The sequence below is a fragment of the Canis aureus genome, chromosome 8 (assembly GCF_053574225.1).
Source record: "Canis aureus isolate CA01 chromosome 8, VMU_Caureus_v.1.0, whole genome shotgun sequence".
Lineage (NCBI taxonomy): Eukaryota > Metazoa > Chordata > Mammalia > Carnivora > Canidae > Canis > Canis aureus.
The window spans coordinates 13,196,069-13,221,198 of NC_135618.1; the positions used below are offsets into that span (position 1 = coordinate 13,196,069).

General features: G+C 36.7%; 1 long non-coding RNA gene and 1 pseudogene across 2 annotated transcripts in view; both read left to right on the top strand.

Annotated features, from left to right (window-relative positions):
• LOC144318023 (uncharacterized) overlaps positions 1–25,130 on the top strand; it is an 83,300-nt gene that overhangs the window by 19,477 nt on the left and 38,693 nt on the right. Inside the window, exon 3 of one of the 2 annotated variants that reach the window (XR_013383888.1) lies at positions 1,766–1,849. The exons of the other annotated variant lie outside the window; for it this stretch is intronic. This is a non-coding gene — a long non-coding RNA (uncharacterized LOC144318023). Of the gene's footprint in view, positions 1–1,765; positions 1,850–25,130 lie in introns of those variants that run through there. 2 annotated transcript variants of the gene reach the window in all.
• LOC144318022 (elongation factor 1-alpha 1 pseudogene) lies at positions 8,633–10,011 on the top strand (annotated as a pseudogene).

Consider the following 25,130-nt stretch of genomic DNA (forward strand, 5'->3'; position numbering starts at 1 on the left):
GCCCAGCAATAAGAATTCTTCCATTTTTAAGTACAGTAGAGACCATGTCTATATCATGTTATATATTCAATAATACTTTTGTGTCTGTTGGTAATTTCTTATTGATTGCATAGCTAATATAATTTTACATTTATGATACCCAACACTGCTTCTTATTTTCAAACTACATTAAAATAATAAAGAACATATACCACAATAAGCATTTCTAGGGAATCTAATACTTTTGTCATTAATTTAATCCTATAAGAGGATGATATATGTTTCATTTAAGGTTTTAATTATCAGGAAAAAATCCTTATATTTCATTTTCCAAAGACATATGAGGCAGTTTTTACCACATGAAAACCTAAGTCTCCTCTAAGAATCAGTGAGGAAGGGATTGTTTCCTGAGTCTACATAATGCAAGGCTAAATTATTATTCATAAAATCATTCAGGAAAACTTCATGTGTGACGGTATGAGCATGTAGACTGTAAAATAACAAATATGACTCTATTTACTAGGCTAACAGGGCTAGGCCATCATACAATTTAACCTAGGACATTATATAGGCTTGAGTGTTTTGGACCAAAGTGAGGAAAGACAATGCATTAAAACCCCCATAAGCCCCTTCAGACATTTGAATGTGGCATCCCTGTCATCTGTTAGAGTGGATGTAACTATAATTCCCCAGCTTCAGTAAACATTTAAATATGTTGGTTTTCTGCTCCCAGAGGTTTTCCAAGCTGCTCTGCCAAATCTGTTAATGTAGAAAAATGAAGTCAAGAAGAAAAACTTAAAAGACCTGAGAGCAAGTCTGAGATGTAGGAGAGAAGACAGGAGTAAGAATGGGAGTGATTAAAGATCCATTTATCATCATCCACAAAACTGGAGTCTTCCCATACAAGGAAATAGAATGGAAATGCTCCTTAAATTGGGAAAAATATGCTAGTCATTATGCATAGATCCCAAGAGAAGAGATTTTACATATTGACACTGCTTCTTCACAATACCACCCCTTTCTTCCAGTGATTAATATTAGAAAGATGTATTTTTAAAGCTCAGAGAGGTTCTTGAATACAGAGACTTTTAAAGATAAGCTATGATTGGTGAAGAGAACATTGGCTAAGTACTAATTAAACTTAGTTTCTTTGAAAAGTCTTTGTTGTGGCTGTACCAGTCTCCCTGCACAATTAACATGATCAGTTTATCTTCTAGAAGTCCAAACATTAAGTTCCTATATGATTCCCCGGGTCCGACCCAGTAGCAGTATCCACTGCTACCAAGGAAGTTTAATTCCTATTCCTTACAGTGAAAAGAACTCCTGAGTCAGACTCAGAAGCTATAGTTTACAATCCCATTTCTGCTCCTTTTAACTGTTTGATTTGGGCTGGGCACTTAATTTCATAAAGCATCAGTTTTCTTACTTGGAAAATGGCCGACTTCCTTCACAGAAGAGTCTCTGAAATACATGAAAGCATAGACCTTTGGTAGGCTTGTAAAACATGTTATAATTTCTTTTTTCCTTTTTTTCTTCCAAACGTGGGAAACAATTCTGGTCTTAGAATAGTAAACATTAAGGAAAATGGCATATTTTTACAGTACTTTCCATCCAATCATTGTGAGTGTTGTTTTACTTACACTTTCCCATTTAATTATTAAAATAACCACTAAAGCAGTTGCTGCTTTTCCTATGTTACATATCATAAGGGTAAGACTCAAACAGGTTTATTAACTAGGCCATTTATTTATCTAACAGTATTTGTTAACTGTTTACTGTGTTCCAGGCATTAAGCCAAGGACCACGGATGCAAAAATGATTGTGGTTTGATTCTGCCCTCCTTGAAGTTCCAGTTTGGGAACAGAAAAAGATGACATACAACATTAATACTCTATTAATTTCCAAAGCAGTAGAGGCAAAGCCTTCTGGCCCTTTGACTATGGCAGCCCGATTTTTAGGTTCAGTAATGGGAAGTCAACCTCACTTTCACCCACTTTTATAGTATAATTGCGATCCTACTATTTCCCCCCTAGAACTCACCCCACAGTTAGAGAGTTATCTTCTCAGGATAATATATCTTCTTAGACCACACTGCCACACTTTCCCTACGGCCATTATCTGGTTTTGTCTCTTTCTTGGACTGATCCATTCAATGCAAATTGACATGAAGAACTTTCTGTGTGCCAGAACTTATACTGTATGCTGAGGATAAAATATTTACATAAGGATAAAAGAGAATAAAAATATTTTTTTAATTGCTGCTCTTGAGAAGGTTAGAATATAATAAGGGAAGACTGTCATTGAATAGAAAAGAGTAAAATACTATAGATGCTAGGATAGAGGTCTGCAAAAGATAGATGTGAAATGCAAATAAAGCACGGAGTATATTATCTGCTTGGTATCAGGATGGGCTAAGGTAAAAGATGAAGGGTTCAGTACATGTGGCACAGAGAAGGCCATCCCCAGGGGGATATTTAGACCGTGAGCTTAGGGGAAACACTTTGCTTAAAGATATATCTTTTCAGGGACCCCTGGGTGGCTCAGTGGTTGGGCGCCTGCCTTGGACTCAGGTCGTGATTCTGGGATCGGGGATCAAGTCCCGCATCGGGCTCCCTGTGAGGAGCCTGCTTCTCCCTCTGCCTATGTCTCTACCTCTCTCTCTCAGTCTGTGTCTCTCAAGAATAAATAAATAAAATCTTTTAAAAAAAGAGTTTAAAAAAAAGATATAACTTTTCAGATATATCAAATATATACAAATATCATATGAAGCTATGAAAGCTGGATTGTCCAAAAAGAATGTCTAGAGTGAAAGAGAAAAGAAGATCTCAAATATGGTAGAACTTGGAGGAAGAGCAGAGCTAAGGAACAGGAAGGGATAAGCAAGAACATAGACACCAGTTCTTACAAAGACATCCTCATCTCTTCCTGAGAAATCAGACTTCTTCATTCCTCAGATCTTTGCAAGAGCTACGTAACACAATGACATGACAGAAAAGACTTGAATAAAATCTGTTCACAATACTCTTAAGAAAACATACTGTCTAGTGCCTGCGTGACTCATTGGTTAAGCGTCTGCCTTTGGCTCAGGTTGTGTTCTTGGGGTCCTGGATCTTGCCACACCTCGAACTCTCTGCTCAGTGGGGAGTATGCTTGTCCCTCTCACTCCCCCTCTGTGCTCTCACTCTCTCTTTCAAATAAGTAAAATCTTAAAAAGAAAGAACTTACTGATTTGGCATCCCAATCAGAACATTTTTATAAGATTTTTAATTAAAGCAAATAAGGATAAAAAAACAGATAAATGGAACTGGAGGGTATTATGCTGAGTGAAATAAGTCAATCGGAGAAGGACAAACATTATATGTTCTCATTCATTTGGGGAATATAAATAATAGTGAAAGGGAATATAAGGGAAGGGAGAAGAAATGTGTGGGAAATATCAGAAAGGGAGACAGAACATAAAGACTCCTAACTCTGAGAAACGAACTAGGGGTGGTGGAAGGGGAGGGGTGGGGTGGGGGTGAATGGGTGACGGGCACTGAGGGGGGCACTTGACGGGAAGAGCACTGGGTGTTATTCTATATGTTGGCAAATTGAACACCAATAAAAAATAAATTTATTATAAAAAGAACAGATAAATGAAAAAAATATGTCCTTCAAGAGATGAATAAAGGAAATGTGGTATATATACAATGGAGTATTATTCAGTCCTGAGGAAGAAAGAAATCGGGCCCTTTGTGACAACATGGATGGATCTTGAGGGCATTAGGTAAGTGAAATCAGTCAGAGAAAAACAAATACTGTATGCTATCACTTTTATGTGGAATCTAAAACAAAACCGAAAACATATAAGAAACAAACAAAATGCTGATTTCATAGAGATAGAGAATACAATGGTGGCTGCCAGGGGCAAGGGGAGGGGCAATAGGGAGATATAGGTCAAAGGGTACAGATTTTTAAGTTACAAGAATAAATTCTGTGGACCTATTATACAGCATGGTGACTGTAGTTAATAGCATGATACACTTGAAGAGTGGCTGAGAATAGATCTTAAGCACTGTCACTACAAAAAAAAACAAGAGAGAGAGAGAGAGAACTATGTGAGGAGGTGATTATGCTGATTACTTGATCTTGGTAATCATTCCACAATGTATATGTATGTCAAATCATCACATTGTACACAAAAATATATATACAATTATATTTGTCAATTATTTCTCAACAAAGTTAAGAAAAAGGGAAAAAGTGGAATAAACCCATGAACTCTGCACCTCAATTCATGTCTTAATGTTTCATGAGAGCCTTAGTTTATGTGTTAAATAGTGATGTTTTATGTCAAGGTGATATCTTCAGAAGTTTTAGAAATATTACTAGATTACCTAGCTATATAATTCAATAGCTGTTATCATTTTAGCACCTTCCTCATACAATTAACCTTTTTTCTTTCAAACCATCAACATTTTCTAATACTACAGTGATTGCTGATCTGTTTAATTCTACTCTCAATTTATTTTGAATAAATATGCTAATCTTTAAAACAGATGCATTGTATTTCTTATCTTTCAGTAATTAAAAGAAATCATCTAATAACTATATATTTGCTATACATATATATGTATTTAACTTGGAAACATATTGCTAAGGGAAAAAATGTTCTTGTTTCAACCTTTTTATCAAGACCTTGCCTTTGAGAGAGACTTATGGGAAAGAGGTTAGTGGGGGTTTTGAAGACTGCTTAATGCAGCAGTTCCTAGAATGTGATACTCAGATAATAAGCACCAAGGGATAGTATTAGGGAAGATTTGAGGTGAAACACGATTTGTGGTCAAAATAAGTTTGGAAAACTCTTTGTTAAACTATGTTGAAGAGAGTTCTTTACTGTAGGACTTCTCAGAGCCTACAAACAAGGTTCGTTTTCATGGAAAATACTTTAAGAAAAAATTGCCTTACATACAGTGATCAAAAGACCAAAAAAAAAAAAAAAATGACAAAACATGGCAGAGATCAGCATGGATGTGACAGGGAGTGCCACAGTTGAAGACCGACTGCATTACTCAAATCAGGAAAAATGAAAAGCAGGAATGGAAGGAAAACTCTTGCTCAGGTATACACCTGGAGAGAAAGAAAAAAGCAGGTGAAGGTAAATTTTTCTGCAACACACATAGAGCCTACCTCTGGCTTTCTGGAAAATTGCTACTTGCTTCACCAAAATTTCTCTTCGAGTCTGCTTCCTTTTCAAAGTAGAAGGACATGGTCTCTTACATTGCCACTGTAACTCCAGTGTGTAGAAAAGCATCTATCACAGAGAAAGTGCTAAAAAAATCATTGATCCAATTGGGCAAATAGTAAATCAATGGCGGTAGAACCATAAAAATAATGAAAATTCTATTTGGAGACTTTCCAATGGTTGGCGCACATGCAGAAACCAAGAGTTCCAGGTGTTTCCTAATCCTGTCTCTATTCTGAGAGATTACGCTTAAGGGGTTCCCCACAGGAAAACTTTGCAAAACCTTGGCAACTTGCCACTGCACATGAAGGCACAATCAAGGTTGGCTATTAATAGGAAAACAATACAATTTGAAGAGAGGCTGACTGTCCTTTGTGCAGTTTCTTCTAATTTATTAAAGAATGTTTATTATAAGCCTAACCTTAAAACTTGGATTTTTACATTAATAATGCCTCATATTTGTAAGATAGTTTTCAAGTCTCTTCAAAATTATCTAACTTTATTAATCCTGAAAAAAGTGACAAGTAGCCTGTCATAGGAAGACAAAAATTAAAGCAGATCAGATGAATGATTTGCCCAAGGTCACAACATTATTTTATGGAAGATCTAAGATTAGAACCTAACCAACTCTTCCATCTTTTATTCCTTACAACACAGAGAAGAGTAAACACTAATTCCATCTGGTTTGAGAAATCCCCTGACTTGTAATGGAATGGAAACTTTCTTTTAAAAATACCCTCTATAGAAAAAATTTAAAAAAGAAGTCTACATGACTAATTCTCCTAAAATAATAAAACAATTATAAGACCACATAAAAGTAATCTAAAAAGCTGGGTGAAGAGAAGATCAAAGATGCTTATGTAAGGACAAGATAGAAGCCAAGCTTCAAAATTCAAAGCTTTTGTGAGCTCTAATCATTTCGCTTGCATTCATAAAATCTTAAACATTTTCTCTCCACTTTTTGATGTATAATATTCAATCGATTGTAATGGAATATAAGTGGATATTACTTGTAATGGTCTCTGAGCTTGAAAGTGAAAACCATAGCACATGCACAGCACTGCCGCCCAGAGGAGAGTGGGCCTTTTTCTGCCAGTCCAGATGCTTTTAGAGAAGAAAAGAGAAGGGGCGTGTGATTGGTGCCATTGTTATTAAGGGGCGTGTGATTGGTGCCATTGTTATTCCTCTCCTTCTAGATTATTTAAAATAGAAAAATTTTGGAGTTTCCTCTTTTCCATTCTAAAGACAAAGGCAATGATTAGATTTACTGCTAGTAAGTCTCTGTATGTTTCCTTTTCAATGGATTTATAAATTCTATTATGTTAATATTAAAAATATATAAACGACATAAAAGGGATGAAGGACCCTGCTGTGACTTCCTGGGGAGGAGCATGTTTCCAGTTTATTGAGATTTTGAATTATTGGTGGGGCTAAAGCTTCATGACTGACCTATGCTATTACCAGTGCAGAGAGTTGGCACTAAAACTCCATGTGATTAAAAAACTCTTAAGTCCTTTAAAATCATGCATTTTGACAGATAAAAAGAATACAAAAATATTCACAAACTACTTAGCTAGTGAATTGTGAGCTTTTGACAGGAAAAAGAAAACCAAAGGCGGCATCCTTTCAAAGGTTTGACTGTATCTAACCACTTTCTCAATTTTTCTGGTGTATATTTGTAAGATTAAATGTATAAAAGTGCAAATGAAGTGTGGTGGTCTTCAAACAGTTAAATAGCACATTCCTCTTGAGAAAACACCTTGTTGTAGCAAAATAGCTTCTAATCCTAAAAATTTATAAATGGGTGGGGAGGTGGGGGTCCTTTTGATGGCAAAAATGGGAAGACAGAAGAAAGAAAATTTAAGTAATAGCAGAGGGAGTACAAAGTAGCACTCAGACTAGTAGATACTCATTTTGTACCCTTAAATGCAAGGAAAACTGAAACAATTCCTGCCATAGAAGCCCCAGAAAATTATCACAATGTGATAATATTGTTTTTATAGAGAAAAAAGATAGACACATCTCCTGAATTTCCTTCTTGAGACATTTATGTAACAGCAATTAGGAGTAGACATCAAGATAGTTTCTAAGTTGTGAATAGTTTAGGCAGAAACCATCTGCATTTATGTGACTGAACACTGAACCAATACTGAGAACATCCTGTGCAAAGTATCTCCCTTGTCACAAAGAAATGATTGGTTCATCACGTGCCACCATGGGATCAAGAACTAGAACATTTAAATAAGAGAACATGCAGAGAAAGATAGTGGTTGAAAAGGACAAGAACAGAAATATGATCCAGTCAATCACCAGAATAATGAGGGATGGTAATCAATATTAAGAGTAATAGTAGTTGTTATCATTTATAATTTCACATATATGTGTGGTATTCCAGAGTGGGTATTCAGTTCCTCTTGAGTAATCCCTTGGTGTGTCTTTTTAAAGCTCCTATTTGGCAAAAGTTCTATCAACATTTATTAAAGAAAGGTGCTGTTTACTGAAGAAAGAGTAGATCTAGCCAACGTGTGTTATTTTTATCCTGGTACCCTGAGTGAAAAATCACATAAGCATAACACTTAAAGAATGATGTCTGAACAGAGTCTATTATTACTTGAGTGACTTCAGTCTGGAGTACTTTGGGAACTATAAAATGTCATAGTTTCCTTCATCATAAAGGCAGTGTGCTGCAGAGGAAATAATTCCTAGCTGCGCAGGAGAAGTCTTGACTCCCAGTTCTGCCACTTATTGACCAGCTTTGTCTCTATGGGAAGGTTATTTGTAATCTGATACTTTTCTTACATGTAAGAAGATAATTATTCTATCTTCTAGGACCACAGAGACTGAAATAAGCATGTGACTATTATTATTTTTTCTTATTAGCACCATAAATAATAATTTCTGTTTCATATCGCTTGAAAAGTGCCTCCAACTACTCGATCCCATTCAATGCTCACAGCAACCATCTGAAGCAGATTCTGTTGTCTCCATTTTTCCGATGAGGGAATGAAGTCAAAGAGGTCAGCATGTATGTTCATGTGACCAGGAATATAAAGTGCCAGGATTAAAGTTCTTATTTTCTGATATTTTGTGCCAGCATGTGCTACACCAAATCATTTTATCACAAATATTCTCATTTCATTCTACTTTACAAAGTCAACAAGGGATGCTGGGCATTCCACATCTACTTGTGTACCTCCGGCAATGAGGAGATCCTCACCTTCTAAGGAAATCCATTCCATTGTTTAATACCCTCATTATCCAAAATCCACCTCTTCACAACTTCCACTTGTTATTGCTCTATTTCTGTCCTCCAAAAATGCACAAAGTAAGTTAAATTCTTCTTCAGCTGGCTTTTTTTTTTTTTTTCCCACAACAGGTTTGCCATTAGAACACAGATGTCATGCAAACCACTGCTAAACCTAAACCAAAATGGGAAAGGAAAAGACTCATGTTAACATTGTCATCATTGGACATGCAGATTTGGGCAAGTCTACCACTATTGGTCATCTGATCTACAAATGTGCAAGATTGACAAAAGAACTATTGAAAAATTTGAAAAGGGGGCTACTGAGATGGGAAATGGCTCCTTCAAGTTTGCCTGGGTCTTGGATAAACTGAAAGCTGAATGAGAATATGATATCACCATTGATATCTCCCTGTTTAAATTCAAGACCAACAAGTTTTATGTGACCATCATCAAAGCCCCAGGACACATGGATTTTATCAAAAACATGATAACAAGCACATCTCAGGCTGATTGTGCTGTCCTGATTGTTGCTGGTGGTGCTGGTGAATTGAAGCAGGTGTCTCCAAGAATGGGCAGACCCATGAGCAAGCCCTTCTGGCTTATACAGTGGGTATAAAACACCTAATACTTGGTGTTAACAAAGTGGATTCCACTGAGCCACCCTACAGTCAGAAGAGATACCAAGAAATCATTAAGGAAGTCAGCACCTACATTAAGAAAATTGGCTACAATCCTGGCACAGTAGTAACATTTGTGTCAATTTCTGGTGGAATGGTGACTATGCTGGAGCCAAGTGCCTACATGCCTTGGTTCAAGGAATGGAAAGTCACCTGTAAAGATGGGAATGTCAATGGAACCACCTTGAAGCTCTGTATTGCATTCAATAACCAACTTGTCCAACTGACAAGCCTTGGCTTGTGTCTGCCTAGATCCCTAGGATGTCTACAAAATGTGTAGTATTGGTACTGTGGGCTGAGTGGAGATGGTGTTAAGCCTGGCATGGTAGTCACCTTTGCTCCAGTCAGTGTTACAACTGAAGTAAAGTCTGTTGAAATGCACCTGAAGCTTTGAGCAAGGCTATTCCTGGGGCAGTGTGGGCTTCAATGTCAAAAACATATCTGTCAAAGATGTTCGTTTTGGCAATATGACTGGTGACCTCAAAAATGACCCACCCATGGAAGCAGCTGGCTTTCTGGCTCAGGTGATTAACTTGAACCATCCAGGCCAAATCAATGCTACATATGCACCTGTGCTGGATGGTCACACAGCTCACATTGCTTGCAAGTTTGCTGAGCTGAAGGAGAAGACAGATTGTCATTCTGGAAAAAAGCTAGAAGATGGTTCCCAAGTTCTGGAAATCTGGTGATGCTGCCATCATTGATTCAGTCCCTGGCAAGCCTATGTGTGTTGAGAGCTTCTCTGAGTATCCTCTTCTGGACTGTTTTGCTCTTTGTTATATGAGACAGAAGGTTGCTGTGGTGTCATCAAAGCAGTGGCCAAAAAGGCAGCTGGAGCTGGCAAGGTCACCAAGTTTTCCCAGAACACTCAGAAGTCTAAATAAATATTATCCCAATACCTGCTGCCCCAGTCTTACTCAGTGGTGGAAGAATGGTCTCAGAATTGCCTGTGTCAACTGGCCATTTAAGTTTAATAATAAAAGACTGGTTCCTGATAACAGTGCATTGCAAAACCTTCAGAAGGAAAGGAGAAGGTTCTGTGGACCATTTGTTTTTTTTTTTGGGGGGGGGGTGTATGGCAGTTTTAATAGTTACTTTTTAAAAACAATACTTTTTAATGGAAACAACCTGACCAAAAATCTGTTAGAATTTTGAGACCCATTAAAACATGTTTAGAGGTGCTTAGGTATTTGCAGTCAGTTTAGTGTCTGCTTTTGGCTCAGGTTATGATCTCAGGGTCTTGAGAACGAGCCCTACAAGGGCTCCCTGCTCAGCAGGGAGGCTGCTTCTCCCTCTCCCTCCGTCCTTCCCTGCTTGTGCTGTTTCCTTCATTCTCTCTCTCTCAAATAAATAAAATTAATTTTAGAAATAACTAAATAAATAAATGTTTAATGAGGAAAAAATAAATTGTTCAGTTGAATGATTTTCAAGTTACTTTGTAGACTTTTCTGTTTTCTAAAACTAATTCTTTCCAAAACACTCAAGAGTTTACAGTTCCTAATTTCTTCATCATTATGATTTTTTTGACTCTATAGATATGTTAACTGTCAAAAACACTTTTTCCTTGTGTCTAGTACAATATTGACTTTGACTGTGTTTACTTTTCTATCTCCTCTGTTATGTATGTCTCTGTGTGTGATGGGAGGGAGGAAAGAGTATTCATAATCAATCATTTTTATTTGTTTATTTCCCTGGGAAACATACATAGGTCTTGGTATATAAAAACCTTTAATCTATAGTACGTTAAACTAGTAAACTCAATATTAATTGAATTCAACAATGTTAAACAGCATCAAAAGAGTTGATATCTAATAATGGAAACTCAGTTTCTGGAATCAAAGAGGCTACAGTTCAACTTGATTGACCATTTATTCAGTCAAATGCCAGGGCATAACAAAGGACTCTTGATGTGCAGAGTACACAGAGACATCACCCTCCAAAATTGATGGTAGAGTCTAAAGAGATTTCACAAGAGAAGTGACAGGTCATCAGTTATTTAATCTGGAATTGGAAAGACAAGTATGCTTCTGTATAAAGCAGAAGTAGTAAGAAATTAATACTACGAAATACTTTGGGACCATATTATAAATATCTAGTGGGGGGGTGGGGAATACAGTTTAATGGTAATAAAAATAAAGCGTGACCAGTGAAAAACAGAGCCAGCTTCACAGGCACATAGCCAGAACAGTCACACTGGGCCATATGCTTAGAAGGGCCAAGCTCTTGAAGTTTAAACCCTGCAGTGGCTGCCTTGAAAGGTTTAATGTTTTTGTTTTTGAATTTGCGTTTTATAAATAAAATCCAGTGGAACAATGGAACTTTTGTTGGCTCAGGCAGGCTGGCCTCTCACTGCTCACCTCCTTCCCCAGGAGGGTGCTTAGCTCCCAGCTTTCTTCCCTTTGGCACCCCAACCACTGCTGATCACCACTGGGATGGTAACAGGTCTCAGTGGCCAGTGAAAGCCTGCCTTCTGCCATTACATCCATGGGTTGCCCATGTGTGAGCACAAAGAAAGTCAGGGACAGAAGCACAACTCAAGGCATCTTTGGGGAGGGGAGGGCATGTGTGTATGTGTAAGCAGCATGCATCCATGCCCTGGTTGGCAGAGCCATAGCAGGATTAGCAGATGACTTGATGAATACTTTGCATTCACACTCCATCAGGTATTTCCCAGGATGGAGATTGCATTGTTTGGGGGGCATTTATCCGACATGTGTAGAGAGAGATGACCACCTATGATAATGGGAGATTGATTTCTCCTGCTGCTGCTAGGATCCTCCATTTACATTTTGCCATGGAACCTGTAAATGATATAGTAGGTCCCGGTTATAAAATAGCCGAAGTTGGGGATACTCTGTAAGCGCCTAACCCAGTGGGGGTGTGGAAGCCTAGTAGTTTTCTCAGGCATTTAATCTGAGACTCTGATGATAAATAAGAGTTATCCATGCAAAAAGAGAGAGAGAGAGAGAGAGAGAGAGAGAATGAAGAAAGCCTAAGGAGGAGGAAATAAATAACAAGTGAAGGCTGCAGTCAAATCAGGGCACAGGAAGGATGAGTATGATGGAAGGGGACAGTGAGCGCAAAATGAAGGACAGGCCCATCACAGTTAGGGAGGAGGTGAGCAGTGGTGCTAATCAATGGAAGGCCTTGAGAGGGAACTGAATTAGTGACAAAATACAAAGAGTTGTTTTTTTTCCTCTCCCCCAAGAGGTTGCTACTAATAAGACACATCTTTACTACCCTGTACCAGTAGAGCCCACTTTTGACCTTTAATTAAATGATACCGCAGTATTCTCTGTACAATGTCCTTTTGTTGAAATTAGCACATCATTGTCCCCTTGTCAAACTTAGATCCTAGATTCTTGTTAGCTGTGAATGTGATGAGCAGGAGTCCTTCTTCCTCACAATTGTACAAGTTGGATCATTGGAGGGAGAGGACTCATCAAGAAGTGAAATGAACACAAACCTTTCTAGCACTTCATTGCGATCCTCTACTGAAAGAACTGCTGTGGCTACTTTACCCAAACTCTCCCTGGAAGCCGATGCTAAACAAAAAGTAAATGAATGGACCCCAGTAGTATACCAAAAAGGACCTCTCAGAGCTGCAGCAAAGCATATTTTTCAGATTTAGAATGAAGCAGATATTTTTTCTTTAGTAAGGATTTTTTTTATCACGTTGACATTTAGTTTATTAGAGCTAAGTTTACAAGACCAGTTCCAGAAGAGCTTTAACCTAAATCAGTTGCCATTTTATATAGATAAGATGAGAAAGTGCTGAAGAAATATGGCTTTTTCCCCCTTCAAAGTTTATTCAAAACAAATATCACATCAATTCCTTACCACCAAGAAGCAGCATATTTTACCTCAACTTTCAGGGAAACAAGTATACTCAGGAATAGGTTGAATGTAGGCTAAAAGTTGTTTTCTCAAATTGTTAGTTTTTCTCCTCCCTTGATGTGTTTAAAAAAAAAAAAAAACGAGAACGAACATACTTCCACGTATAAACTCTTAAGAATATCAAGAGATAATTAGTAAGATTGTTATAAATGGGTAAGGAAAAGAAAAAAAAAGATATGTATAACAACTTTAAGGGGAGTACCCAATAAATGCCACTGGTTGAGTATCCAATAATCTCCATATAAAAGAGGTCAGATTTTCCTGGCACGTCTGCCATGCACCAGACAAGTGAGATATGACTACTCCAATTTAATGTTAAATCATCCCAATGACATTGGGCATTAAATTTCCTAATTCACACCCAAAAGAAGTCAAGCTCATGTAACTTGCCAGTTTCACATAATGATGACTGACAGAGCCACGCCTTAAACTTAGATGTGTCTTATTGCTAATGTAGCAATAATTTGCAGGATGGTCTTTAACTACCACGTCAGTACCTTATGCCATGGTTAATTTATCCCAGGCCAGTCAAATCCACCATACAGAATTATGGTGAAGATCATTTAATAAAGATAAGAAAAATGGGGTTTTGATTTGTTGAGTGACAGAGTTAGGCTCAATATTCATGATTATCAATATTGCAGGAAGCAATAGTGCAGTTTGAAAGGAATTCAATGAAGCTACCTGGGGAAAACGGGGAATTGGGTGGAGCTTAGAAAGGGAAAAAAATTAGGAAAGTGAAAATGGCAGAGGTGGCTCAAGGTCAAGCCTACCTTCCAAGAGGTAAAAAGATGACAGGATGGTGTGAGAAAAATCAAGTGAAATTTAATATGAAAAAAAATATATCATTTCAATAGCAGCAGTACCAAAAGCATAACCCAGAAGTGGGCACATACATGCTAAGTCCTGAATTCACCCCACGGAACACCAAGCCCAAACTTCCAGTCTCCCAGCCAAGCAACCACTACAAGTTGTTTATCTGCTGCTAATGAGATGTTGATGGATAAAGAAGAAAGCAGAAAGGGATGTTGCCATAGCAGAGTCTGAGGTTCAACATTATGTAAAAAACATGTATGGCTGCTTACTGCATGCTGTGTTCTGGCGATAAAGAGAAGCAGTAGGAAGAAAATCACAGTAGGGAAAGAGATCTGGGATTTGAAAGGAAATTTCCTGGGGACAAGCAAAATATATGTTTTCATGTTATTTGTGTTGCATGCTTCCACTTTAAGTCAGATTTCTTGGAACTTCGCATGTAAAGGTACTCCGTAAATATTGTTAACTTAATCAACAAACAGAATGAATACAGTGTGTGGGGGGGAGGGGGGGAGAGTTATGGAATCATTTAAGAAGAAGGACCTAAAGGGGAATTTACTTTCACATAGATAGGAACTTGGTTCAGGGCTTTATGCTAGCCAAAAGGGGAAAAAAAATCATAAAAGGAGAAGGGTTGCCAATCACACAAATGTAAATGTTCAAAGATATATGAGATTTGAAGTGGAAGATATATGATCGTATGTGTGATTTCCTCAGTGAGAGGAAATATCAGATTTATGAATATACTATGTTTCATCCTCATCCATAAGAGAAATTTGAAAAGGAAATATTATTTTGGGTCATGACTTATCTCCTGCATATAATAAGAATGGTTGGAAGAAGACTTTAACTGAATAACTAAAAACGTAGAAGGAAATTTGATTAGGGAAAAGAAAAAGTAATATATGAACATATTTAACTGCAAACAAACCCAAGGATATAGGCATAAAGATTGTCTATTAATTCTTTGCTGTGTAACATGAGTGGCCCAAGATACTTTTTCTAGGTCTTAGCGTCCTCATCTACAAAATGAGCAAATTAAATAGATAATCACTAACATCATTTTCAATTAGAAAAAAACAAAACAAAACAAATCTATTTAGATAAACAGGGTAGGAGTCTGAAATGTACTTAAAAGAAAAGGAAATGGACCAGTCAGGTTGAAAAGATCTATGTAAAAGAATTACTGCTGTATTATATAAAGTAAAATATCCTGTCCTTTTAAATAAGGCTAGACTAGTGACAGAAATTAATTTTTACAAAGGCTGGAGATGTGGCATATGTGTATGAAGGATGAGTAAATTACTGTTATAATAGGGATGACTTAAATTATGATATGAGGATGATAAGAGAAAATATTTTCTGTCCTTTCAAGATGTCAAAGCTTAACTGAACATGTGCTTAACAAATTAAAAATCTCAAGACAGAGTCTCTGGTAGAGACTATTGATTGCAGAGTTCTGATGCCTGTAATTCTCTTCTTCCTTAATAACCAAATCCCAATTGTATTCAGTTAACAAATAAATTACTACATTTCCTATCATCCCTTGTAGCAAGATGAAATTATATGTCTAAGCCCTAGACAATAAGATGCAGGCTTATGATTTTTGCAGTGGCCTTCCGGGAAGACTGCTTAAAGAAAGGGAGCCCACTGATTCAAGATTGGGAGATACTCTTTTATCCTTCCTCACCACTTCTGTTACCAACAGAAGTGATGAATGGAGCTACAGCAGCCATTTTATTCTATGAGGTAACGACAGAGAAGGAAGCCTTATCCTAAAAGTAGAGTAGCAGAAAAAGATAGACTGGTTTCTGATAACATCCTAATGCCTGTAGGGTGGCATTGGATGATTTATCTTCAAAATTCTCTTTTAAATGAGAGAGAAATAAGCTTCTATCTCAGTTAAGCCACTATCATTTCCAATAGTATTTCTTTTCTCAGTTATATGGATTTAACACTTAGTCCAACTGTTATGGTACCCAGAAGTGAAGTGCTTCAAGTAACAGAAGCTAAGAGTTGGTCCTAGATTGGAGGCAGAACTTAGGTAGGTGCAAATTAGTTCTGCAGATAATGAAAACTGAAAATGTCAAGACTGTTATTGTATAACAATAAAATATTTAGTCAAATCATCACCTGCCACATACTGGAAAGCCAACCATATGCTCACAAAAGTTATTATATGGTATCAGGAAAAATAGCAAAATATGTGCAAAATGTTAGCATGGGTTGTCAGCGAAATCCTAAAAGAATGATGAATTTAAGGTGGAACAAGCTGGCCAATCTGAGAGTTGAAAGAGAAAGTACTTGCATCTTTGAGATTAAAGGAACTCTTTGCCTATAACCTGCACTGTCAGCTGATTGAGAGACTGATAATTTGAAAACCTTTGGAAGAGAAAAGGCCAACTGCTTATATCCTAAATTGAGGCAGTTAAAAAAGTGTCTGCAAATTCTCCTCTTGGCAATAAATATGACTGGTGCCCCACCATTCAAAAGTGGTTGGCCTGCTGGCAAAGATAGTACATTATTTCAGATGTCTTCAATGCAGCAGACAACAAGCTGAGAATTATTTGGATGGGCAGAGCACAGAGGTCTATAAATAAAAAGACCAGTGTCCTTGAGCTTAAAAATTCCATTTATCCAAGAACTTTGTGTTTACTCACACTTGGAAATCACTAAAAAGCCAGTAATGCTATAAGCCTACCACATTTTTGAGGGTAACTCACTGTCCAAAAAGAATCCACTGTGTCCTGAAACCATACTAATAGGAACTGATTTGCTCTATAACATGACCCTTAGGAAAGACGTGCTCCTGGATGTCCACCTCAGATGTGGCCACAGGATGATAGAGAAGGAAAACTTGTTCAGAGGGCAAAGCCAGGGACCACCAAGGAAAATGGACAAGGGAGTTCTTACTGAAGAGCAAAACCTGGGTCTACCAGATGGACAGACAGAAGAGCTCACTCTACAGCCAGGGAACCTCATGTTTGATTGTTGCTGTGCCCAGAGAGGCTTTGCTGTATCTTTACATTAATAAAAGCATGTAACTAACTGAACCATGAGGCACCAAATCAAAATCTGATAGCGGAGACTATACACCACTGAGAGAAATTGAAAGCTGAGTATGATGCAGTGACTGCAGGGGGAGACATCAGGATTTTTCTGCTTAAGGAGCAAGAAGGCGGTACCTAGCCATAGGGTCTCCAAAGGAGCAGACTGTATACAGCTGTGGCAGACTGCATGCTTGTTCTCAATTCTTTAACCCCTCCTGTGCAGTGTAGCAGAGGAAGCAGTCTATCTGTGCTTGCTTTGGCTAGTGCAAAGTGAGAGGAAGGGGACATGGGCAGAGACTTCAAACAGACTTGTGTGGGCCTTTTGCGCTTCACCATGAGAAAAACATGGCCAGAACTGTTTGGTCCAAGGGCAATGAGAAGATGTGGAGCAGATGCAAAACCAATTCCAAAGGCTGGGCCCAAGGTCAGCCAATACTCAACCTAGAGCAGAAATGTCCCCACTGACTTACAGGCACATGGCTGAGAAAAAGAAACACTTGTTTTAGCAAACTATTGCATTTCAAGGTGGTTTGTTATACAGCATCATGGCCAATAAAGCAGACAGACCTATCTTAATTGCTACAGCTAAAAACAGAAATTTTGGAGGTCTTGTCAGCAGACTTGATTACTAAAGAGATAGAAATCAAACTGAGAAGGAAGCTTGGGTGGCTCAGTGGCTGAGCGTCTCCCTTCAGCTCAGGGCATGATCCCACATCCTGGGATCGAGTCCTGCCTCAGGGTCCCCTCAGGGAGCCTGCTTTTCCCTCTGCCTGTGTCTCTGCCTCTCTCTCTGTATCTCTCATGTAAATTAAAAAACAAAACAAAACAAAACAAAAAAACCCTGAGAAAACTGTAAACAAACTCTTGAACACCCAAAGCACAAATGAGAGAACAAAGACTGAGAAATTTCTAGAAACCTCCTAGAGCGATCAGGAAGACTGGAGCACTGAGCCTAAGAGATAAAAATGGACAATCAGATTATGATTGTGCATAAAAAAAGAAAGCAAATGATCAAAAAGCATTTTTTAAAGACTTTATTTATTTATTCATGAGAGACACAGAGAGAGAGGCAGAGAGACAGGCAGAGGGAGGAGCAGGCTCCATACAGGGAGCCTGATGCATGACTTGATCCCAGGACCCCAGGATCATGCCCTGAGCTGAAGGCAGACGTTCAACCGCTGAGCCACCCGGGTGTCCCCAAGCTTTGAGGTTTTGTTGTGTTTTATTTTTTTCTTTTTGTGGAACTACTTCAAAGTAAGTAATTAAATAGTTAAAAGTACAAAGTCGTTAATTCACCATAAGCAACTAGTCAAAATCAGGGGGAAAATTCTGGAAATGGACACAATACGCTCACATTTTTGATGAGTGGAGTACCTGCTTTTTAAAGAATTTAGGAGAAAAGTAAAAGGTCTAGAATATGGAAACAGAAGTGTAAATAAAACTATTAAAGGGGGCTAAAGAGAAAAGGCTAACTTTCCAAAAGAATAGGTTAAAGGAAGCAGAAAAAGGAATATAGGATGAGGTCCTTAAAAAAGAAGTCAGGAAAGTATTACATAGAGTAATTGCAAAGGCCTTTTCTCCTTATAACACGGAAATTGATGGATTTGAGAGTAAGGATATTAAAAAAGATGTTTAAGAGGCTGCAGGAAATAGAAGAGCTAGGACAAAGCATGGATGTCAGGTAGACTATTTTATGACAAACTGCTGGCCTGAGCCAATAATTCTTGGGCTGGAGAAGGAATTGTTGCCGTATAGAAAACTAGTGGATATGGGGTTGCAACACAGTTTTTAAATAGATTTTCAAAGGAATGCTTGAAGGACACATAGAGAACTAGCTGCAGTATCTTTTGTAAACAAAAAGTAGAAAGAAAAAGAATAATATATTTTAAATGTGGTGATGCAGAAGGTGGTAGGCCACTTGTGCCCAGGAGGAAAGAGAGCAGGGTCCCTGGGTGGCTGCTGGGTGGCTCAGTGGTCGAGTGTCTGCCTTTGGCTTGGGTCCTGGGATCAAGCCCTGCATCAGGCTCCCTGCTCAGCGGGGAGTCTGCTTCTCCCTCTGCCTCTGCCCCTCACTCCTACCTGTGCTCTCGCTCTCTCAAATAAATAAATTAAAAAAAAATCTTTTTAAAGAAAGAGTAAAGAAGAACTGGCTATAAGGGTGAAACACAATTACAGAAGAAAAAAACCGTAGCGCAAAAAGAAATGGCAACAAAATGTGAAAACAGAGTTTATAAAAGGTGTGCAATTGTGTAAGCACAGGTGACTACATTGCAGGGTATAACTGCAAAATATACTCACAGGTAAGACTTACAAATACTTTGTATAAACTGGAAAACATTTGAGGGACAAGTAAGAGCATGTGTTAGAAAAGGTTTTAGAAAAGTACAGAGCTTTCTACCCCTGAATGTAATTAATGGTCCCAATGTTAAAGGTTACTCCTTGAGGGTGAGTAACCTAGAAATACTGGTTCAATTCACCAAGTGTTTATTGAGCCACTACAATGTACGAAGCTAGTGTTAGACTCTGGGGGGACACATCAATAATGAAGACAGACATGTTAACTATTGCAAGTCAGACAACAGGCTTGAAGGGAATGGATACAGCTCTCTGAACAGAGAGACATTTGCTAACTTCCTTGAGGCAACTACTATCCAACGTCCTGCGAACTCTCCAGAAGCACATGTATATGCAAGTATATACACCTACACATATATGCATCTTTTAATTTTATATCATTGAGGGTATGTTATATATGCTATTCATGACCTCATGATTTTCTCTTAACACACCAATTTCAATATTATTCCGTATCAGAATCTACAGAGCTACCTCATATTTTTCTTTTCTTTTTTTTTAATTTTTATTTATTTATGATAGTCACACACACACAGAGAGAGAGAGAGAGAGAGAGAGGCAGAGACACAGGCAGAGGGAGAAGCAGGCTCCATGCAGGGAGCCCGACGTGGGCCTCGATCCTGGGACCCCAGGATCATGCCCTGGGCCAAAGGCAGGCGCTAAACCGCTGCGCCACCCAGGGATCCCCCTCATATTTTTCTTAATAACATATTTGGTTGTATGATTTGCCATAATGTATTGAGTCACTGTCCTTTAATGGACATTTATGCAGTTTCCTGCCCTTATTATATATAATGCTTATACATAATAGGCTTTATCCATGGATTAGTATACGTGCTCTACAAATTTATGGAAGCGAAATTTCTACTAAATGGCAAGTGAATTTTTAATTTTGATATTGCCAAATATCCTTCAAAGAGTTTATATCCCTTTATATTATGACCTACAGTACCCTAAAATGTCCTCGGACCACTGGTCAATGACATTTATTATCAAACCTTTTGATCCTTTCAAAAATATATTTTATTGCAGTTTAAATTGTGTTGGTCTTATTATGAAAAAAAATATGAAGATATGTTCACATATTTAAAGTTTTTTGTGTCCCTCCCCTTTTTAAAGATTCTGTTTATTTATTCATGAGAGACACAGAGAGAGAGGCAGAGACATAGGCAGAGAGAGAGGCAGGCTCACTGTGGGGAGCATGATGCAGAACTTGATCCCAGGACCCTGGGATCACGACCTGAACCAAAGGCAGACGCTCAACCACTGAGCCAGCCAGGTGCCCCTTGTGTTTTCCTTTTCATCTGAATTATCTGTTCATAATCTTCCTCCTGTTCTCAAAATATGTTAGAAGCATTCAGCCCATTCTTATATGTCTTGTCAATTTTTTTAGTTTGTTATTTTTTTGTCAAAAATTTTTTTACCATAGTTTCACTTTTTAAACTTTTTATTTTGAGATTATTGTAGGTACATATGCAATTTTATGCAGTAATTACAGACATTCCATACATTCATCATCTAGTTTCCCTTACTAATGACATTTTGCATAGCTATAGTGTAGTATCACAGGTAGGAAGCTGACAAAGATATAATCCATCAACTTTATTCAGATTTCACCAGTTTTACATTAGTGTGTGTGTGTGTGTGTGTGTGTGTGTGTAATTTAAGCATTTATCAATGTAGATTTGTGTGAACACCACTATGGCCAAGTTACAGAATTTCGTCGCAAGGGTCCTCCTGCTACCCCTTTATATTCACAGCCACCTCTTTCCTCTGCCTCTCCCTAACTCCTGAAAACCACAAATCTGTTCTCCATTTCTGTAATTTTGTCATTTAAAAAAATGTTTTATAAATGGAACCACAGTACGAAGTCTTCCGAAACTGGCTTTTTTCCACTCCATGTAATTTCCTTGAGATCCCTCCAAGTATGTGTCAATGGTCCATTCCTTTCTATTGCTGAGTAATATTCCATGGTGTGGATGTCTGAGTTTACTTAACCGTTCACTCACTGAAGGACATTTAAATTGTTTCCAGTTTGGGACCATTACAGTTAAAGGTTGTATGAGCAATTGTGTCCAGGTATTTGTGTGAGCAGAAGTCTTCCTTTCTCTGACATAAATGCTCAGCAAATTGCTGAGTCATATGATATGGTAAGCACACATTTAGCTTTGTAAGAAACTGCCATTCACTTTTCCAGAGTGGCCGCACCATTTTACATTTCTATCAGCAGCGCATGAGTGATCCGGCTTCGAGGCATGCCCATCAACATTTGGTGTTACATTTTTATTTTAGCGTTCTAATAACTATGTAGTGACATCTCCTTGTGGTTTTAGTTTTCATCTCCCTAATGACTTGAACATCTTTTCATGTGCTCCTTGTCATCTTTATATCCTCTTCAGTGAAATTCTCTTTATATCTTTAGACTATTTTCTAATTGTTTCCAACCTGTTGTGTTTACTATTGTATTTTGATAGTAATTTTATGTTCCAGGTAATCCTTTGTTGAATATGTGATTGTCAATTTTTTTCTAATATATATATATATTTATATTTTTATATATTATATTTATATTATATATTTTTATATATTATATTTATATATTTTATATATTTTATATTTATATATATTATATTTATATTATATATTTTTATATTTAAAATATTATATATTTTTTATATTTTATATATATTTATATATATATATTTCTTCTAATATATTTTATACCCCTCACAGGGTCTTTCACAGAGCAAACACTTTTAACTTTAATAATCTAATTTATCTATTTTTTCCTTTTATTAATCACGCTTTAGGTGTCCAGTCTAAGAACACTTTGCCAAGCCATAGATGTTGAAGATTTTTCTCCTGTGATTTTTTTCTGAGTTTTACTAGTTTTATGTTTTACATTTAAGGCTGATCCATTTATTATTTTTTTTAAAGATTTTATTTATTCATGAGAAGCAGAAACATAGGCAGAAGGAGAAGCAGGCTCCTTGAGGGGAGCCTGATCAGGACTCGATCCCAGGACCCCGGGATCACGCCCTGAACCAAAGGAAGACACTCAACCACTGAGCCCCCCAGTGTCCCTAAGGCTAATCCATTTAAAGTTAAGTTTTATACAAAGGTGAGGTTTAAGTTGAGGTTCATTTTTGCCTATAGAGGTCCAATTGCTGTATTGAAAAACTTATCCTTCTTCTATTGAATTACTTTTGCACTTTTGCCAAAAATCAGTTGGGCATTTTTGTGTGTAGCCATTCTGGGTTATCTACTCCGTTCTACTGATCTATTTATCTATTCCTTTGCCAATATCAAACCATTAGTGTAGTTATTTAATAAAACTAATTTCTTCAATGATATTCTTTTTGAAGATGGTTTCAGCTATTTTATTAGTTCTTTTGCATTTTCATAGAAATTTCAGGATGGTTTTGTCTACATTTACAAAAACTGTGCTAGGGTTTTATAGGAATTGTGTTGAAACTGTGTATCAGTTTGGGAATAAATGATATCTTTAATATGTTGATCCTTGCCTTACTTGGACAGGATCCTTATCTAATTTCTTTCATCAGCATTTTTTCAGCATACAGATCCTGTACATGTATTTTTAAGTTTATACTTAAGTATTTCATTTTCTTTGGAGTGAATGTAAATGGTAGTCTTTTTATTTTTTCTCTTTATATATCCATTGTTAATATATAAAAATGAAATTGATTTTTGCATGTTGATCCTATATCTTGAGACCTTGCTGAACTCACATCAGTTCTAGAAGTATTTAAAAAAATTTTTTAGTTTCCTCATAATTTTCCACATAGACATTCATACAAATAAGAACAAATTTATTTTTCCCTTTCCTGTCTGTATGCCCTTTTTTTTTTGTATGCCTTTTATTTATCTTGCATTAGTACAGTGGCTAGATCAGATAGTATTATGTTGAATAAGAGTGACAAGATAGGAATGGATATCTCTACCTTACTCCCCTAATCTTAGAAATCATTCAGCCTTTCAATATTAATTATAATGTTAGTTGTAGGAATTTTGTACATGTTCTTTATCAAGTTGAGGTAGTTTGCTTCTTTTCCTAACTTGTGAAGAGTATTGATCATGAATGTACGTTGGATTTTGTCAGGTACTTTTGCTGCATATGATGATGTGACCAAATAATGTTTGAATACTTGTATTTATTACCTTTTTTTCAAGATTCTGCTTTGTGTTTGGTCTTGTGTTTGTCTTGAATTTAATGAGAATTTTGGGGCACCTGGGTGGTTCAGTTGGTTAAGAATCTGACTCTAATTTTGGCTCATGTCATGATCTCATGGTTTTGAGATAGAGCCTCACCTGGGGTTCAGTGCTGGGTGTGGAGTCAGCTTAAGATTCTCTCTCTACTCTTCCTTTGCCCCTCCCTCCTCCCTCTCTATAAATAAATAAATAAATAAATAAATAAATAAATAAATAAGAAATTTTCTAGTGTTTCATTAATAAGGATGATGCTGCTGGCTTGTGTGTGTGTGTGCATGTGTGTGTGCATACATGTTAAGGAAATACCCATGTGTAAACTAATATTTTATTATAGATTATTTTAAAATAATTTTAATGGTAAATTAATTATTAATTAATTAATTAATTAATTTCTAATTTTAGGAAATTAATTTCTGAATTAATTTCAGAATCTATAGAAGTAACCAGTTTTGTTTTGTTTTTTTCTTTTTTACCCTAAGTTAGATGTAAACATTTTCCATCATGGAACCTTCTTGCATTCCTAGGGAAACCCATTTCTTGGACATGATATATGCTTCTTCTGAAGTACTTTTGGATTCTATTTGCCAGTGTATTGTTTAGGAATTTTGAGCCATTATTCATACATGCTATTTGTTAGTCTTTATTTGTGCTCTCTTTGCCAGATCTTGACATCAAGGTTATGGTGGTTACACAAAAAGAATTTAGAACTTGTCTTCCTGTCTCTCTCTCTGTTGCACTTGCTCTTACTCTCTTTCCCTCTCCCTCCCCTCTCTCTCCCTTTTTTCTTCTCCTTAATGCTTTTATGGAATTTGCCTGAGGCTGTCTGGTTTGGTGCTCTTTCAGGATATAATCAGCTTTTTTTAGAATTTCTAAATCCTCTGGCATCAGATTTGTTAATTTATGTTTTCCCAGAAGATCATTTATTTCATTCAGGTTTTTAAAAGTATCTATAGAGAATATGGAAACTTACTATTTTATAATTCTGTATCTGTGATTATATACCCATTTTCAGTTTGTATTTTGAGTAACTAACTTTCTTGTTTTTCTTACAAAATTAACATATCTAATGGATAACTTTTTTTTACAAAGATTTTCATCTTAGTTCTTAGTTTTATGTATTATTTTGTTATATTTCCATAGTAAATACTAGTTTACTGTAGTATCAGCTTATTGCCTCTCCTATATGCCTTTGTTTTTATTCTTTCTACTTATGTAATGCTTCTATTGGACTTTTATCTCACTTATTTAAAATTTTAATTCATTTATTTACTACCTTAGTAACACTATTATTTATTGTGATAGAATTTACTTTGAGCACTGGAACTCATCCATTATATAAGATTTGATAGAGTTATAAAGTTTTAAAATTAGTATTCCTACTTATACTACAATATATATTTTTTATTTCTCTACCTAAATATTGTTTTAATATATATTTTAATTTCTGTGCAGTTTAGGGTTTGTTTTCTATATTTGTCATTGGTTTCTGATATTTTGATTTAAGAATGTGGTGTGTATAATATCTCCTTGGTGGAATTTATTGGGGTTTTCTTTGTGGTTTGAAACATGATCAATACATAAATTTTCAACGGAATTTAAGAAAGGCTATAGTCTAATTGTAGGTATAAATTTTGTTGTTTATCAAGAATAATTATTTT